The sequence below is a fragment of the Astatotilapia calliptera genome, chromosome 14, assembly GCF_900246225.1.
Source record: "Astatotilapia calliptera chromosome 14, fAstCal1.2, whole genome shotgun sequence".
NCBI classification, from domain to species: domain Eukaryota; kingdom Metazoa; phylum Chordata; class Actinopteri; order Cichliformes; family Cichlidae; genus Astatotilapia; species Astatotilapia calliptera.
Genome location: NC_039315.1, coordinates 6,980,557 through 6,996,434, shown reverse-complemented (window position 1 = coordinate 6,996,434; position 15,878 = coordinate 6,980,557). Strand labels below are relative to the sequence as shown.

Genomic DNA, 15,878 nt, shown 5'->3' with positions numbered 1-15,878 from the left:
AGTCTGTAATTATTTTCAGCTGTATTTAGAGAAAAGAGGCTTTTTTGTTAACTAAACAAACCTTATAAACCAATTCTTATACACAAAATTCAACGACCAGCTAAACCTATTTTAAGCTTCAAACTAAAATACACAATAATATGTGAATAGTAATAACTGTGTCATCTGCAGGTGATTTAACACTAGATTCTCCACAAACAGGTGACGCAACACAGCAGAGAGCTGACCATCATCCAGCGCTTTGCCCCAGCTGCGTTGTGAACAGCTCCCTGCACCAACTTTTCATGGCACTATGATATCATCACATCTAGCCAGGATTATGACTTACAGGCATTGAGTCATAATTCCACAGATGGTAGCTTCGCACCATTGGCTTCTCATCCAAGCACATCCACTTAACGTCTGAACCAGCGGTTCCTCTCGTACTGAGCGTTTTACTACTCCAAAACACATCATCAGTAGAGTAAATCTGACCTACCTTAAGACGGTAAAAGCCCAAGCTCACCTTTCTCTTTTCAGTGGGTGAATATTCAAAAAATGGATTGATAATGCAGAGCAAACTGGGGCTTTACTGCATTATCTGATGTGACACAATAATCGTTTAATCTCAGTTATCTTGTTTTTATAATTGTTGGAAGCCAAAGTGGTAATGTAGACTTGTTCAAACTTAATGATTGCTTTGCTTGATCTATTAAAAGATCATTCCCAGTGCATTTTTTAACAAATATAAACATAAAAAATAAAATAATAAAAATAAAAAAATAAAATAAAAATACTGGAGTATGTTTCATTCCTGCACAAATGTCCTTTTTTCCATTCAGTACCATCAGTTATAAGTTAAGCATAAAACATGATCACAATAGCAAACACTAATAAAATATCCACTGCACCTCAACTTACGGATGAGTCTACAGTGCTAACAGGATATATATTGCATAATATACAGTTTTTGTGGGCCTGTGCTTTGAAAAGAATAAGGTTTGCTGACCTTGTTATTCATGCTCATTGTCAATAATCTCTATATTAAAAAGTGGTATTTCTCCAGTTATCTGACAGGAGTGCATTCATTTAAAATCTCTTTTTTTTTATTTTGCTCTCTTCCACTTTTATCTCAGTGACAGTGTCTCTTATCTTTATTTAAGTCTGTGTCATTTAGATCATTAACACAGCTGCACAGACAGCTCTGAGGGTTGAGGGAAGCATGTCCAGATCCAGTAGGAGTTATGTCACATTCATTATTTATCCGTCCTTGTCTTTGCTTCACCTCATTCACTCCCCTGCAATGCACAATGCAGCAGCAGTACTGCTGGGTTAAATAATTAGTAACACAGAAATTAGGCTGTTATTTAGAGAGAGAAAGAGAGAAAAACATAAGGAAATGAAAGAGAAAGAAGAAAGCAAGGTAAACAGATTATTCTTACTTGTAATATATGCAGTTTTTTTTTTTTTGTCCTCAGCTTGTTCACTGCAAGCAATCAGCTATTTTCCCTATAAATAAGGCACCTGTAAAGTTTTTTTCTTTACAGGTGAAAAACAATGTCAAACTCAGACTCAAAATGAGGAATATGTTTTTATGTTCCTATTTCTTAGCCATTTCTTATTCCTTTCCATGCTTGGTAATATAAAAAAATAATAAATTAAAAAACTGATTGTATGCTGTCTAGACAGTTGTCTGCACAGGCTGTTGAAAATTTCTCTTCTTTTTGGAAAAAAAGTGTTCACCCTCCTTCACCTCTCTCTGACCTTTTGTGCGTCTCACATGAATACAAGGGAGTAAAAATAGATCATACAAAAGCAGCGTAAGAGAACATGAGCAGAAGGATTCTGCATACATTAAAACACAGAAAATCACCTAAGACAGCCAAGCAGTTTCTCTTCTTTCTTGAACACATGGGTCAGCTCATTGACACACAAACTCCTGGACACGCGTTGGACTGAACTACTCCCACATTACTCCCCAGGTGATAAGTGAAACCAGAAGTGTCTTTCTTTTTTGTGGATATTAGAGGAAAAAAAGATGATACTCTGTATCAGGTTGCCTTAGTAGCAGTCTTAAGTAAACTTCATATCCCACACCATTTCATACTGTTTACACTTACATTTGCAGGTAGTGTAATAAGACTATTTAAAATATAGCGCAGTAATTCTACTAGAAAAAGGTGCAGTGCCTTTGAATACTATTCATGCTATAGCTTGTCTGGTATGTGAGCCCAGAAACTGCTTCAGTTGTAGTGAGAGTCACTGAGGAGTAAAATTCACATCAGTCCACTGCACACTTAAGCTGATGAGAGACACTGGGTTGCTTTTCCTCAAACCTGTGTACTTTCAATAGGACAGCTTCTGCTGTCTGGGAATGGCTGGGACGTGTCTCTGGTCATTTTATCTTATGTTTTCAGTTGCAGTAGAAAACTGTTTACATTTTTGTTTTAATTGCTTGTGTGAGTTGTTGTTCATTTGTCCTTAATAGAATTTAGTAGAGAAGAGCTAGCACGTCATCATGGCCTATTTTAAAAGATTTCTTAAAGCGCTGATGTCTTATGATGCAAACATAATATTGCTGTAGCGGGGTATTTGGTATGTTGTACCAGAGAAACTAAAGCGTATGAGTATATGAGAAGGACATTTTTATAAATGTCACAGTTTTAAATTCCAGCAGAGCGCATTTATCTAGGCTTAGACTCTGATTAGGCAGCTGTCTGATAGCACAATGAGTTTGAAGTGTAATCCTTCAATAAGTGGAATATAAGCTAAAATGTTTCTTGGTTCTGCTGTAAGTCAGATATAAATGGCTTATTCATATTTGCAGGACGAAATAAAGATCATCACTTTAGTTTAGGCATCAAAATATACTAATGAATGAATAGGGTTCTTTAAAGAAATCTAAAGTATTTAGCATCACCTGTGACCTGTGATTAACAGGAAGTGGAATGTCAATACATATATATTTTTTTTTTTGTCAGGTATTTGTCATTTTAAGAGATCACGGGTCCTTTTTGTATGTATCAAGTAAAGTGTGTTGGTAATTAGACAACCTAAGGTTTAACCAACTCAACTGCTCTGTGTTTCACGGAATTCTGCCAGACATGCCATTTGTTGAATCAGCTTTCATTTTCCAGTTAACCGTAAATTTCACATGGGAGAAAAACAATTTTAGATAGCCTTTGATTCACAAGCCAATACAATGGATATTGTACAAACAGAAACTGGGCCCAAAAAAAGTAAATAATTCACAAGCATAAAATTAATGTACGCTTAATTTGACATTTTACTCAAAGATTTTATTTAGCCACTCTTATCATATGCTGAAGAATTCTAAGAGTTTGTATTTTACTAAAAGACAAATATTTTGTTTTCTACATAACAAAGTGATCTACAAAAAGAGTGAATATTCAGTACTCCACAGTAGCCTGCAACTTTTCATTTATATACATTAGGGGGCTGTGGAGCTGAATCCTGCAACACTTCTGTCCAGCCGATCACAGCTTAGCTAGAGGAGCATTAATGAGGTGGTGCAGAGGTTACAACAATGTCCACTGACAGTCCTCATTGTGATGCTTCTACTTTGTGTTTTCACAAGACGAATTCCATTAAATATGCGCAGACATTGTTTGTCAGGCTGAGTCTGAACAACACCAGTCGCAAACATTGCCTGAAAACATTCCCCAGGTAGCTATATTCTCATTAACTGCTTATTGCAGGATATTGTGGAATTTTACACAATGAAGGACAAGCACATAATTTAGATGCTTCCGACAGCCTTCTAAAAATGGAATGAATTATGATGATTCAATTACAATGTAGCGTGACACTTATGTATTTTGACGGGACCTGTTGTTGTTGTATGCTTGTAGTTTTTTTGTCACCAGAAATATTAAGCCCCCCCTGAAATTCATCAATTTGTTATGGATTATTCAACAACTTGGACATGTTTATATTTTTGCTTGAAAACAATGATGTCTTGGATGTAACCTTTGTATTTTTTAACAAAGGTATCAGCACAACAAATATTGAGTCATTCAGGAAAATGAAAGCCATGATGGCAAATGTGCTACCACAGATATCCAGATTGTGGTTGTAATGATCATTTTCACGCTCCCTTGCCTCACCTTGTCACCTGTTTCAATTAGCATACATTTTGTGGATCAGGAAAGGTAAGTCTACCAAATGCTGAGACCAGAAATGTAATCAGTGCCACAATAGTATATTACAGCATTTGTCACTGATAGGAACACATTCAAATACACACACACACACACACACACACACACACACACACACACACACACACACGCACGCACGCACGCACGCACGCACGCACGCACGCAGGCACGCACGCACGCACGCACACGCACACACAAAATGTTTATTTGCTGAAATTTAACAGATGTATGCAATCAGATACATTCTCCAGCCCTGCAAAAAGCAGTGTGTAACTTGTCATCTTACTCTCAGAGTCTGTCAACACGCTGAGTAAATAAAGTAATAAAACAACTGGGCAACATGGTGTTGGATCTTTTGTACATGTACAAAACTAATTGTAGCTGTAGTATACACAAAGTAGTTCCAGTAGCATCTGCATCAGTAGAATATACCAACAGCAGAAGCACAAATACTCAGGACACTGGCAGCCACAAACATCTGCCTGCTCCTCTGCAAACATCTGACTATAATCATGCTAAAAATATGTTTAAGAGGTGATGAGTGAAGCCACTTCACAAGTCTATGATGCTCATCTCTGCTGCACTTGCTCACTCATTTGTGGATACTGTCATATAAACACTTGGTGTCTATATATTATATACAGCACTATGCAAAAGTCTTGAGCCACCCTTTATTATTTTATAGTTTTCAAGGAAAATGGGAAATAAGTGCAAAGATTTAATGAATAAAATCATAAATGGAAATGTATATAAAGGCTTTTTTGCACAATTCTAACAGGCTTCAAAGTCAGTATTTGGCATGACCCCCTTTATTCTTCAATAAAACTCAAGAACAAGAACACAATCGTTCTTGCTTTCTTAAAAGATATCCCAAAGCTCCTTTTGCCTTTTGTTCAGCTCTTTATCAAGATGATCCCGCAATGTTTCAATAATGTTGAGGTCTGGGCTCTGGGGAGGCCAATCCATGACTGAGAGTGTTCATTGTGTGTGTGTGTGTGTGTGTGTGTGTGTGTGTGTGTGTGTGTGTGTGTGTGTGTGTGTGTGACATGACAGAACCTCCACTCTTTTACCTTTTACTCCTTTTCTTCTTCACTCAACTGCTTTTCTGACCTCATTTCTATATGTTGAAGATATTATTAATTAAATTTTTGATTCAAATTTAGTTCATAATTCAGTTTTTCATAAGACAGGGAACCCTTCCAGTGAGACCATGTCTGATGAGGCTTCAGTGAACGGAAGGAAGATCAACTTTAGGGTCACATGTATCTCTCAGGCAGGTCCTTTGTCAGGTCTCAGTTAAGCTATTTTCCTCAGTTTAAAGGACAAGACCTCCAGATCCTATTCATCTGCTATTGATCTTTCTTTAAAGACACTTTTTCTGTTGTCCTTTACTTGTCCAGTTTCCTCAGACTTTTTAAGGACATACTGCACAACATGCCAAGATGCGCCAAGTTTTCAGCTAATAGCTAATTGGGAATCAAAGAGCTGCTAGGTACAAAAATACTTGTGTATGTTTTCTGTAATCTGTAGCAAAAATACTATTTTACACCCATCCCATTTTTTCTTAGATTCAACTAAAGAAATGGGAACCAATAATGTGTTTTTGAATAATGTTGCTAGTAGCAAGGTAAAAGTAAACTATATGATTTACAATTGGTTGCTTGCAATATTGGCTGTTTTGTGTAGAGACAACAGTGGTTCATGCCTTGAGTTAGGTGCCTTTCACTGTAATTCTTGAATGATTCATAGGTCAGTGCTAAGTAGCTTAACATTATTTTGAATGTAGTCAAGTGTAAGGACTGGACTGCAAGTGATCAAAAAGTAGTCAGTGTCCAAAGAAAGACTTTGAAAGACCTTCAGAAAGCCTGTAGAACTATTTTTTAAAAATTAAGACCACATTATAAAGTTTTTACAACTTTATAAATATGAGCAAGACTTTTGCTCATATTTAGTGGACTGAACTGATCATACTCATATTCATTTGCTCCTGTAATTATCAAAGAATGATAATGCTGAACCTTATTGTAACATTACATGTACACATTGTACCAGAACCACAAATGTTTTTATACAACAATATATATATATATATATATATATATATATATGCTAAACTATTTTCTTTTTTTTACTAATTGGATTAGACTGAAATGAATGTGGGAATGAGGAGTGGGAAATGTATGAAAGGTAAGATTAGGTCATTATTTATTTAATTTACCATAACCATGGTTCTGATATAGTTTATTAACCACGATTGATAATTTTTTCCAGCATAAAAACCTTCCTCTTCTGTTTACGATTACTATTTTTATTGCTAAAATTGAGTTTTTGATGCTTTTTTGTTATTCCTTTACTCTATTCTCCATATTTGTATTATTTTTATTGTTATTATTGTCAAATTATTATTATTATTATTATTATTATTATTATTATTGTTGTTGTTGTTGTTGTTGTTGTTGTTGTTGTTGTTGTTGTTGTTGTTGTTGTTGTGATTAAATATTATTATCATACTGGACTAAGTGAATTTCCAAAGCTACTCCAAATCCCAACCTTACATCATCATCTTTTTCATGCTTCCTTTTTTGACCGACCCCATCACCTTTTTATATCTGTGGGATGCTCGGAGCAGCTAGGGGGCCAATGGAGGCTCCAGCTGAACATTTCTGGTTTTAGTTTTAAAAATCCTTAAAACACGACCAAGATCACATGTCTGTCAGCATCCAAAAACGGGCTCCCTCCACAGGTTCTACCAGCAGATTCATAGAGATTAAACCCTCTGGATCAGCTTTGTCAGAGTTCTGGGTTTGCGACTGAGTAGTTCTGTTTCAAACTTTGTAATTATATTATTTGATTCTTTGATTTATTGTTGTTCAGTTTTGGTTTTCTTTAGTTCTTAGTGATTGTAGTTCTTCCTCCCTTAGTATTTATCTTAGCCTGTGTTTATTCTCGGTTCCCATGTCTACGCTGTACTTTCCCGTGTCCCACGCTCCACATCTAGTCACTCTTGTCTCCACGTTCCCTCTGTCTCTCCAGTCTGTCTCAGTGTCAAGTCCACGTCCTTGTGAATGCCTCATGCTTCCTGTTTTATTTTGACAGTCTGTGTCCTATGTCAGCGTATTCTGCTTTGTTTCCTTATCTCATTATGTCAGATTAGCCCCAGCTGTGCTTCCCTCCTGTTTCCCATCCCCTCGTTACTCCCTGGTGTATTAAGCCCTGTGTTTTCCTCTATCTGTTGTCATGTCGTACCACTCCCATGTGCTGTCTGTGTGTCCTGCCTAACCCCAGTATTTCCTAGTTCTGGGTTCACTAATTCTGTGGTTTGAGTTTAATGTATCTAGTTTTCTGTACAAGTACTGGGGTTCTCCAGCAATAAAGCTGCCATCTTTAGTTTACCCTTCTGTGTTCCGAGCCCTGCTTTTGGGTCCTCCTCCTGCCTGCCACACAGCAGATAGTGACAAGCTTCTTCCTATAAGAGGTCTGGAAGCAACTCCGAAAACAGACTAAAACAAACTTAATTATATACAGCTGAATGACTCAGTTGTATTTTATTCACCCATTTATTAATCTGTTGTCCATATGCATCCTGGTTCCTCTTCTGATACTACACTACAGGACTTAAAGTATATAATATGTACAGAAAAATTTGGAGTTAGATATGCTTCAGCTAAATCATCTCTTTTACATGTTCATATTCATGCATTTGCTGTGGTAAAATAAATCTAGATAAGTATAACAGAAAACACAGCTTAGTGATATATTTGTATTTCCGCCAAGACAAACTACTAAGCTCTTTAAAATGTCTCGTTACACACTCTAGAGGTTTTAATCCGAAAGCAGAGGGTGAGGTTAAAACATGATAATACTGGGATTAATCTTGCCACCGTTTCACTCCTTTGACCAAGACAAGCCATTTGTAAACGTTAAAGCCGAGGCAAACTCTTAAAAACAACTAATAAGCTGGACCATTTACAAGAGAGGATAATGATGAATGTTAGAGAAGCAAACTTTTGATTAGACTTAAATTTTTGGTCCCTGAATTGGAATGTTTGGAATATACAGTGGGGCAAAAAAGTATTTAGTCAGCCACCGATTGTGCAAGTTCCCCCACCTAAAATGATGACAGAGGTCAGTAATTTGCACCAGAGGTACACTTCAACTGTGAGAGACAGAATGTGAAAAAAAAAAATCCATGAATCCACATGGTAGGATTTGTAAAGAATTTATTGGTAAATCAGGGTGGAAAATAAGTATTTGGTCAATAACAAAAATACAACTCAATACTTTGTAACATAACCTTTGTTGGCAATAACAGAGGTCAAACTTTTTACTATAGGTCTTTACCAGGTTTGCACACACAGTAGCTGGTGTTTTGGCCCATTCCTCCATGCAGATCTTCTCGAGAGCAGTGATGTTTTGGGGCTGTCGCCGAGCAACACGGACTTTCAACTCCCGCCACAGATTTTCTATGGGGTTGAGGTCTGGAGACTGGCTAGGCCACTCCAGGACTTTCAAATGCTTCTTACGGAGCCACTCCTTTGTTGCCCGGGCGGTGTGTTTTGGATCATTGTCATGTTGGAAGACCCAGCCTCGTTTCATCTTCAAAGTTCTCACTGATGGAAGGAGGTTTTGGCTCAAAATCTCACGATACATGGCCCCATTCATTCTGTCCTTAACACGGATCAGTCGTCCTGTCCCCTTGGCAGAAAAACAGCCCCATAGCATGATGTTTCCACCCCCATGCTTCACAGTAGGTATGGTGTTCTTGGGATGCAACTCAGTATTCTTCTTCCTCCAAACACGACAAGTTGAGTTTATACCAAAAAGTTCTACTTTGGTTTCATCTGACCACATGACATTCTCCCAATCCTCTGCTGTATCATCCATGTGCTCTCTGGCAAACTTCAGATGGGCCTGGACATGCACTGGCTTCAGCAGCGGAACATGTCTGGCACTGCGGGATTTGATTCCCTGCCGTTGTAGTGTGTTACTGATGGTGACCTTTGTTACTTTGGTCCCAGCTCTCTGCAGGTCATTCACCAGGTCCCCCCGTGTGGTTCTGGGATCTTTGCTCACCGTTCTCATGATCATTTTGACCCCACGGGATGAGATCTTGCGTGGAGCCCCAGATCGTGGGAGATTATCAGTGGTGTTGTATGTCTTCCATTTTCTGATGATTGCTCCCACAGTTGATTTTTTCACACCAAGCTGCTTGCCTATTGTAGATTCACTCTTCCCAGTCTGGTGCAGGTCTACAATACTTTTCCTGGTGTCCTCGAAAGCTCTTTGGTCTTGGCCATGGCGGAGTTTGGAGTCTGACTGTTTGAGGCTGTGGACAGGTGTCTTTTATACAGATGATGAGTTCAAACAGGTGCCATTTATACAGGTAACGAGTGGGGGACAGAAAAGCTTCTTACAGAAGACGTTACAGGTCTGTGAGAGCCAGAGATTTTCCATGTTTGAGGTGACCAAATATTTATTTTCCACCCTAATTTACGAATAAATTCTTTACAAATCCTACCATGTGAATTCATGGATTTTTTTTTTTCACATTCTGTCTCTCACAGTTGAAGTGTACCTCTGGTGCAAATTACTGACCTCTGTCATCATTTTAAGTGGGGGAACTTGCACAATCGGTGGGTGACTAAATACTTTTTTGCCCCACTGTATACTAAATACATTGCAGATGAATCCCCTCAACTAATATCACTGAATGTGCCCTTGAGCAACCCACTTTGCCTGCATTTGTGTCTATGGACCTACACATAATGTGCAGTCGAACAAAACTGCATTACATTAGAAAGTAAGCAGCATTAAGAAAATGTGTCCTGAAAACAAACCCCTCTACTAGATTGAAGTGTAAAAAAAACCCCATTAAAAAACAAACAAATGGTTCTTTTTTGCTTTGAGGCAGACAGTGTTTTATTTGTCCTGTTGTCGAGCCCCTTAGTTGGTAAGTTCCTGGTCCTGCCACTCGTTTCAATGAGATGTGTGCTTAGAAATAACATGGAACCTCAGGGTGAGGTAAGCAGTATGCATAACACTATTAAGGGTGAAGCAGGTGGCAAATGCAACAAAAGGAATCAATCTGCGAGCCATGTCAGTGTTCAGGTTGTTTTAGAACACCTCCTGCCAACTGCGCGTTTACATATTCTGCTCTGTTGCGTTTTTTAGTGTTTTACCACTGTTGTCTACATTGTGGCTATTACATGCCCTTTTGTACCTCTTCTCTTCGCCCACCCCACTTGCTTCTCATCTCTTCCCTCTTGTTCTTAGGTGCAAGTAGGCAGACTCTATATTTCAGTGCATATTGAGACAAAGCTGGTAGCACTCCCTCCCTGTTTTTGTTACTTTTGACCAGCTTTCTCTCTTGGTGTGGTTGATCTTTGTTATGGTCTACATTTAAACGTCTTTTCCTGATAAATTTAATCTTGGCTCTGTATTTTTTCTGTATTCTATCAGTATACTGCAGTCACAGAGTCTTGCTGACTTTCTCCTTTCCTGAGGCTGTTGCTCTAACAGGGGCAAGCAGACTCCTTGACTGCACCCACAATAGAAATAAAGCCATCCCGTTCTACTTGCGCCTGACTGTGAACCAATGTATCAATTAAACATCTCACAGTCTCCATGTCAACTACATTCATTATTATTTCATTATAACCGGAGCACCCCGACATCGACAGCTATTAAAGCATATATTACTCACAACTCCACCGGGACCATAAACTCATACAGAAGTCTTAATCTAATGCAAAACACTACTATAGAACATGCACCAAATTATAACAGCAACATTTTTCAAGATTTTTTTTTTCAGCTGCCTCACATAGTACACGAAGCAGTGTAATAAGTGACTCATTTAACATTTAACAGTGCATCTACATGTGCCAATTCTAACCTTTTTGTGAGTGTGAATAAAAAAAAAAAAAAGAATAGCTTGGTGAAACAAAACAAAACCTGTTCCACTAATGAAGAGAGAAAAAAACATGTAAAACTCATTAAACTTGATAATTATATACAGCAAATTAAAGCAAAAACTATTAAGTTAAAGAATTGTGCAAATTTACAATGGGGATCTATTGTTTGCTAGATAAAGTAAGCTTAAGGCTTTCTATGTTTGATCCCATATTGTTGACAGTATGTGAATGTTTACCAGTGAATCCTAAATGTGTCAGTATGAACCAGTTAGGGTACAAAATCTATTGATCATTAACAGTATTTATGGCATACAAAATACTAGGCAGGTGCCTAATATTTTGCAAGTGCCTCATATCCTGCAATAACCCATCTGATCACTCAGAGCATGGACACAGGACCCAAGCAGACATCCTGTGGTGTCTTCAGAGGGCATGCTGCTTAACTTTGGGTGCTTGTGGGTTGCTTGATGGAGACTCAGTTAGAAGGATTGGGTTCTTTTTGATGCTGCTTAAGTGCTCATGTTAAGTTTTTTTGTGGTTTTGGTTTTAGTTCTTTTTTTACTGGGTAAGTATTTTGTTTTCAATTCTGGGGCTTATTCTGGGAATCAGATTTTTTTTCCTGCATTTTTGAAATGGATACTAGGTCACCTTGTCCACTTGACATCCTTCTCTTTTACGGCAGAGACTGTCATGCTTGAGCTCATCTCACTGTTGCTAACTTTAGCAGATTTTTTTTTTTTTAAATTTTACAGTATCCTACTGCTTAGCAAAGATATCAGCCAATGACATTCCACTGATGGTACAGGAACCATGCCCCCTCCGCGCCAACAAACATGCAATCCCCACGCCTTGGGTAAGTGAGCAGTGAAGCCTCAGATAGTGATAATTTTGAAAGTAAATAGAGCCAAACACAGCAAAGACATTTTTAACTCATATTTTTGGTGATTTTGTTGTACAAGAGTCACAGTCACCCGTGTAAAGTTTTGATTTATCTCCTGTTTTCACTATTAAAGCTCTGAAGCCCAACAAATTGTATTAAGAAGAAGATCTATGGTTTGTCAAAAGAATAGTACACTTCACCAGTCTGTGATTTTAATGTTGTGAGTGACTGTGGAATACATTGCTAAAAATGTATCTGCACGAACTACAATAGTAAGCAACTTAAGATGAAGACTATCAAGACCACAGTCACATGATAGACACTCCACTATCATTCTTTTCCTGCATTATGATACAAATACAAATTATAATGCTGATACCATAACATCTATTATCAGCCAATCCTGACCAATATCATCAACAAGTAAATCTGATCACCGTCTTGTTCACAAATGAACAGACAGTTAGACATCTACAGACAAATCCTGGAGCTGCTATAGTCATAACATTACTCCTGACACATGAACAGCATCCACAATGCCTTCACTGGGACATGGGGACAATCCCTGAATCATAGAACTACATTAAAATAAGACTCATTTTGATACACTATGCAAAAATACCATCATCCGAGCCCCCATTGTCATTGTCATTCATTATTTCATTCTCACTGGTTTGGCTCCAGAAAGGCTGAAATAATGAATGAATGAATGATAATGAATCCAGAAAGGTCACTTCATGACATCAGGTTTCAAGTCTTGATGTGCACCATGACAGCATCAGAAAAAACAAAAACTGAATTAGACACTGAATTTGTTAATATACAGTTAGGTGTGTAAGTATTTGAAGAATAAGACTACTTTCTACTTTTGCCTCTGTACACCACTACAGTAGATTTTAAATCAAACAATCCAGATATAACTACATTTTAGATTTTCAGCTTTAAAGGTTCCAATGGAATAAAATTCCATTGCATTGTGAGGTTTTTATGACATTCAAGCCTTAAACTAAAGTAGGTAACTAATGTTAGCTGACATTAAAAGGTGTTCAGTCTCCTCATTGCTTAGGTCTTCCTATATTAGTGCTAAGCAGAGTATAATAGCGTGTGGTAAAAACACATGTTAGATGTGATGCTGATAGTAGCAAAAAGCACTATGATTTTTAAATTGAGGCTGTAATTGAAGTAACTGAAGGCCCTGCCCCAAATAAATAAACAAACAAAAGGAAACCTGGATGAAAAAGGAAACCTGTGCAACCTCTGTAGGGTCCAGGTGCTGTATCACATCATACCACTGGTAGTGACGCTGACCCGAGCCAATTGCTCAAATCCTTTAATTTTTAAAAAAAAATCAGTGTATCAAAGAAGGGTTAAGTGACAGCAAATAAATAAGTAAAATTGTATTTATATATCACCTTTCAAGATAAAAATCACAAAGTGCTTCACAGAAGCTAAAACATAAAAATAAATCAACCAAAAGCAAGTTTAAAAAGATGAGTTTTTAGCTATACTGAAAATACTCAAAATTTAGACTTCAAATTAGAATTCAATTTAAATTAACACTTTCATGTTTTTCCATCAGTCTAAGAACTGAAAGTGTAGTGAATACTTCAAACAACCATGTCCACACAGGAATAGGAATTAGCTACCAATCATTGCTGATAGCGTCAGTGTTCTTAGGTCTGATGGAAATCAAATGCTGAGGGAGAACAATGAATTTTGAAAATGTTAATGTCCAGTTTATAACCAATAGTAGTATGGGGTATGTGTTTCTCTCATTTCATGTCATTCTAAGTGCTTGAGTGCTGCTAAACTCAGCTGGGTTTCTGTTTCATTCATTTGCATCTGTTTGTGTCTCTCCTCCGCTCTTTCCTTCTCTCTTTAATACAGCCAAATTCACAATAAACCTGTTATCATATAAATATTCCTTTTCTGATCCTGTGAACACAATGAAATATGGACTTTACCACAGTCCATTAACCATAGGAAACACTGCTAACACACAAGCCACTTGCCAAGCTGCTACTCTGTACAGCTGAAATCTGGATTTTGACACACTGACAAAATCTTTATCCACATGTTTAAAACAACGACCGTGTTGAGAAATTTGCTACATTTAAAAGCAAAACAATCAGTCACATTTAGAATAAACACTTATTTTTTTTATTCAGGCCTGTGTAATCTACTCGTGCGCTGCACTGTTCCTTTTGGCTGGTCCTTGCTGTTCTTCCTTAAATGAACTGTTAGAAATGCAAACCAGTACCAGTCATGTTTCAGAAAAATTAACATTATCATTATTTGTTGCAATATTAAAAATAGGGTCACGTGGTACGCCCGCCCAAGATGGCAGCTTAAGTTGGAGACGCGCACTCCTCTTCCCCCGAAACCTCGTTAAAAATAGGTCAGAGCCGGTTATTTGTCTTATTTGGGATCTGCCCTGGTAAATTCAGTGGAAGGAGTCAGAAGAATCATTACGTTTTACGCAACGATTCGATTATGCCGCGAGGAAAAACACACAACACTCAGGCTACTTCACTAACTACTATGGCGGAGACACCTGATGGAGTCGATGCCAGGTGTCCTTCCCAAGATGGTGTGGCGGCCGAGCTGACTTCTATAAGATCTCTGCTTGAGCAGGTAGCACAAGACATGACGGCGGTGAAAGGTGGTATCGAGTCTCTCAAGGAAGCTGTGAACAGTTTGGGTGTGAGAGTGGATGAAACAGAGACAAGAATTTCTCGATTGGAGGACGAAGAGGCTAAAGCCAGCTCAATATGTAAGATCTTGAAGATACAGAACCAGCGGCTGCAGGAAAAAGTAACGGCGCTTGAGGGTTCCTCACGGCGCCAGAATATTAGAATATCGGGTATTAGAGAAGGATCCGAAGGCAGTAATATTGAGGATTACGTGAAGAATCTGCTGTCTGAGGCTCTGGACATTGAGATGGGAGATTACTACGAAATAGATAGAATCCATCGAGTGGGGCCAGCTTTTCCGAAGCCCACTGCGGACTCCAGACCGAGACACATTATTGTTCGCTTCCTACGGGATAAAGCCAAGATGTCCGTGCTGGCGGCTGCCAGAAAAAAGGGGCAGATCGTTTGGAAAGGCATGAGAGTTCTTTTTTTCCAGGATTACGCTCAGGAGGTACAAGAAAAACGCAGGAAGTTTGATGAGGTGCGCCGCTTGTTGCAACAGTACAAGATTGGCTATTCTCTTCGTTTTCCGGCTGTTATGACTTTTTCAGTGGATAACCAGTATCATCAGTTTTCCAACCCAGCTGAGGCTAAGCAATTTCTAAGCGGCCTGGATTTGGTTAACATTCCGGGTGATGTAGATTAAGAGGATTTGATAAGCTATGGGTTGGTTTACTTCTGAGGGGGGGGGAGACGTAAGGAGGGACACCATCTGGGAATTTTTTTTTGAGTGCCACGGACCTGCGATTTTTTATGTTTTCATGTTTTTTTGTTTTTTTGTTTGTTTTTTTTTTCTCGTGTTTGGTTTTGTTGTTGGTTTTGATGGTATGGTACCAACTGTCCTGTATAGACCTAATTTTTGGATCATTGGGTTGTCTCATGTTACTGGCTCTAAGAGTTGTTATATGGGTAAATGGGATATTCCTCTGGATAAATTTGTATAATAATTCGGCTCACATGGTGTTATGGAGTTATGTAAAATTGTGTCGTGGAATATAGCGGGTTGTCATAATGTTATTAAAAGGAAGAAAATCCTCACATATCTGAAACAGAAAAAGACTGATATAGCCCTGATTCAGGAGACCCATCTTGATGAGGCCGAATCATTAAAGCTTAAAAGAGACTGGGTGGCGCAAGTTTATTTTAGTGCATTTTCGGCTAGAAAAAGAGGGGTGGTCATATTGATTAGAAGAAACTTGGATTTTCAGGTCTTTAAGCATTATACAGATCA

General features: G+C 38.2%; 1 protein-coding gene across 4 annotated transcripts in view; it reads right to left on the bottom strand.

Annotated features, from left to right (window-relative positions):
* Nucleotides 1-15,878, bottom strand: part of cntn5 (contactin 5) — a 119,456-nt gene that overhangs the window by 79,016 nt on the left and 24,562 nt on the right. The window lies entirely within an intron of this gene.